Source organism: Mytilus galloprovincialis, chromosome 6, assembly GCF_965363235.1.
Source record: "Mytilus galloprovincialis chromosome 6, xbMytGall1.hap1.1, whole genome shotgun sequence".
Taxonomy (NCBI): Eukaryota; Metazoa; Mollusca; class Bivalvia; order Mytilida; family Mytilidae; genus Mytilus; species Mytilus galloprovincialis.
In genome coordinates this window covers 69,055,461-69,059,687 of record NC_134843.1, presented here as the reverse complement: position 1 = coordinate 69,059,687, position 4,227 = coordinate 69,055,461, and the positions used below count along the sequence as shown (strand labels likewise).

Sequence of the window (4,227 nt, the reverse complement as noted above, 5' to 3'; positions counted from 1 at the left end):
GTGACTTCTGCATCTCTTGAGGCCGTGTCGTTACAATAATATTTCGAACAATTTCAACTATTTAAACATATTTAATTGCCACAATTTTAAGTATAAAAATATTGTTTTATTTCATATAAATACAGTGAATCTGATTTGCCACACAAACATGTAGTCACGACGTTTTAATGTCACAGTTTTACCACAAGACATACATCACATGAAATACCAAATATATAATTAATTTACTTGAGACATTTATTACTTGGTGTAGACAATGTTTACAATCTATTTATGTTCAAGTAAAGTAAAAATAGTTCCACAGTCGGATAGTGTATATATAGAGTATATAATCCAGAAATGCTGACGGATCTTTTCTTTAAAAACTAGATGTGAGTGTGTAAATATGTTCGGCCATTTATATTTAATGATTTTAATGCATGCAGCATCAGCTTCAGTATTTTCAAATTTGCCAGGATTAGATAGATTCTGTAGTCTCAGTGACAATGTTATTCAATGCAATATTCATGTAGTAAATTTTCTAGATTTCAGAGACATTCGGAAACTTGTGTCTGATCTTTCGGGTACTACTGTTGTTATTCTAAATATAACATGCGGAGATGTTGGTCAGTTACGATTACCATGGCCAATGAAATCAAGGAATATAAACGAACTTTGGGTAGATGGTTGTCACGTGCATAGTTTTCATGAATTCGATTTATCGATGTCTGATGTTCCTGATCGACTGGTTAAATTGAAATTGCAAAATAGTGTAATAGAAAGTAGTGTTTTTGATACGCTTAGCATTTTCTCTAAGAAATCTTTCGATTGTGGACAACAAACTTTAAGTTCTCTGGTAATGCGAAATATCAGTTATGAACTTATTTTGGAGCCCAAAGATATCACCGGCTTGGAATCAAAAGGCGTTATAATGGACGCTGGAGATGTTTTGCTACCGAATAAGGAGCCATCAACAAAAATGTGTAATTATAAAGATCTTGAAAAAATAGATATCAGTAACAGTGTTGATGGAATGACATATTTTATTCTTCCTCTACAAGATTCAGAATATCCAAAACTTACACTTTTTAATATGTCTAATAATAGTCTATTGTCGTTTCCAGATTTAATGATAAATTGGGAAGTGACATTTCCAAATTTGGAAACATTAGATTTATCCGCCAATGAATTGGATTATATAGACTTTAGTTCTAGCACAACTGCAAGCAAAAGACACAAACCACTGTTTGTGAATTTGAGGAACAATCTCTTTGTGAAAGTTCCGCCAATCATAAGTCAACTTCTACAAAGACCTGTCCCTATACTTGTCGACATCGGAGACAATCCACTGGTATGTGGATGTGATACATTACTTTATAAAACATATTTACAGAGTGTCATTAAAACGTATCCATTCATCGAAAATCTACAAGATACAACGTGTTTACAAACGTCAGGACAGAAAACCAAGATCTTGGAACTTGAAGTCAATAATTGTTAATGTGTTTGCTAAAATACCAATACGTTGTTTACTAGCATCATTGTATCTACAGCTTCGTGCTTGCATTTAGTGGCTTCTCGTGTATCAATGGCTTGCGTTTCGACTTTAATGTCAGATTTTTATACTGTTTTGTGATTAGATAATTGTCCACGTGACGATATACGCAAGTACAAACATTCACGATGACGTATTATAAGCTCGACACTTTTGATTTAGCATACTAGTATTGGCAAAGATGGAAGCGTTTAACACATTTCGAGTAAAAACCATGACAAAAGGAAATAATCGATATAACTAGTTGACTACTCGGAATGATACGCGATAACAAGAACAGAATATGCCTTTTTTCGCTAACTCTTTTTGATATGACTGAAAGTAACCAGTTGCTTAACGTTGATAATAAAAAGTATCACTGAACACGTATAGCTGTTTGTTTACACACGTATTTAGGAAATTTATATTGCAAAACAACATTTGATTTCCGTAAGTAGTAGAACTCCTTCAGATTCTAAAAGCGTAGGAACACAACAGAACGAACAACAGACATCTTTTGTCTTCCTCTAATACTGTTGGGTCCCATGCATGCCATGTTTAGTTTCCTCATGTTTGAGGTGTATCAACTGTATCAACTGTATTTTTTTTCTAGTTGTGTGTTTTAGATAATTTCTCATTTAATATAGTTCTCGATAAGTATTTATTCAGACTACCTGATTTAACTTCCGTTTTAAGATTTGCTTGCTCTCTTTGGGATTTATTCCAGTGATCTTTATTTAAGTGAAGCATTTTGAATGAATGAGAAAAAGAAGATGTGTAATGATTGCTAATGAGACAACTCTCCATACGCGACCAAATGACACCGAAATTAAAATCTATAGGTCACCGATGAGTTAAACAAATATTGCATAGTCAGCGATTACAAGCCATGATATGACAAATGAAAACTAAATTCAAACCTGAAAACGGCCTGATTTATGTGCAACATGATAATAAAAGAAAAAACAAATATTTATCACAGCAACAAACAACAACCACTGAATGTTAGGTTCCTGACAAGCTCATACAGAATCTTGCACAAACCCTACCCTGAATAGTACAACATAAGAACAAACTCGCCAAATGAATACAAAGAAATACATCTAACAAAAACAGAGTGGGCATGGCAGGGTACTTATACATCCTTGAAATAAAAAGACACTAAGTTTATTTCTGAAAATATTCTCAGTTACTGACATCTTGCTATCAACTACTAAAAATATGTCATATAAGACTAAAATATCAACCAGTACACATCCAACATCCATTGGATTTTAATTAGTATAAAGACGTCATTCAAAGTCAAGAAAAAACACGACCTTGCAATGCCAAGATACAAACAACAGAGTGTAAAGCCATTCCAGTGCATATGTATATAAAACTAATATCTAGTTTGGTTTTTATTTACTGATAACAAAAACAACGTTAATATGTATAATTATTTAATGTTTACGTATTCCGGGTTATATCTCGTCTTAAACCAGCGTTTCTAAGTGTTTGGTATTATTATACATTTTCACTTCTTCGTACTATGAACAACACATTTATTTATTTTGTAAAAAATATTTCCATTCTCAATTTACACAACTGTAAACTTTACAACAAAATTATTTTCATTTACCTGTGTGTTGCGGCTTTTTGTTCAAGGTTATTGTTGGGTTCTTTTTTAAATTGTTTAGCATCTCACACCGGTATACTACTGTTGCCTTCATTTATTAACCTCTTATTTATTGATTATGTATTTACATTGTATCATAGATCAAATGAATTCGTTCAGTGTTTGCCCACTTTTGTCAATATGCTTTTGATTGAGTTGAGCGGTTTTAATATATATATTATAGGGTGTCTATGGTGTGATGTTACACTATTGTTTCAGATAAAGGTGAAGGTTGGTACCCATTAAAACGTTTAAACTCTCTGCATTTGTTTGAACCTGTCCTTAGTCTGGAATCTGATGTTCAGTAGTTGTTATTTGTTGTTATGGTTCATAAGTGCTTCTCGTTTATCTTTATATAGATTAGACCCTTGGTTTTTATGTTTGAATGGTTTCACACTAGTCATTTATGGGGCCTCTATAGCTTGCTGTTCGGGGTGAGCCTAGTAGGCTCCGTGTTAAAGATGGTACTAAGACCTATAATGGTTTACTGTTTTCAAATTTTGACTTGAATGAAGAGTTGCCTCAATGGCACTCATACCACATCTTTTTATATCTCTTAACCAATAACAACACCATATAAAGATCTAATTAGTAACCTTTTAGTTAATTTAGGGCATCGATAAGTCTATCCGGGTTATATCTTAATTTTCGAGCTCGGTAAACAATATATCAAATTTAAATGTGCTATCCCTTAAAAAATACCCACACTTTAGACGATTTGTGATAAATAAACGTGTGGTATATAAATATGTGATATGTAAAATGGCGCCAAAGGTACATTTGTACATCATCGTTAAAAAAAAGAAAATGAACAGTTATGAAAAAAAAAAAATCGACCCTTTTGATTAGAGTTTCCCTTGTAAAACTGAAATAACAAAATCTAGGAAAGGACAGTTATTAACGTTTGTATATGTTGTATTTAAAGTGTGTTCCTTTGGTTAAATTTTGTCAGTATAATTAGTAAAATCTTTATTATTTATCAAAACAATATCATCAATATAACGATAAGTCAATTACTGGTAAATGTAATTTAGGATCAGTTATGGGACAATGAATG

At 32.3% G+C, this 4,227-nt stretch overlaps 1 long non-coding RNA gene across 1 annotated transcript; it reads left to right on the top strand.

The window, feature by feature from the left end:
- Positions 1 to 238: 238 nt before the first annotated feature.
- LOC143080180 (uncharacterized) lies at positions 239 to 2,173 on the top strand. The gene is made up of 2 exons (XR_012979646.1): positions 239 to 371; positions 525 to 2,173. It is a non-coding gene; the product is annotated as an uncharacterized LOC143080180 (long non-coding RNA).
- Positions 2,174 to 4,227: the final 2,054 nt, after the last annotated feature.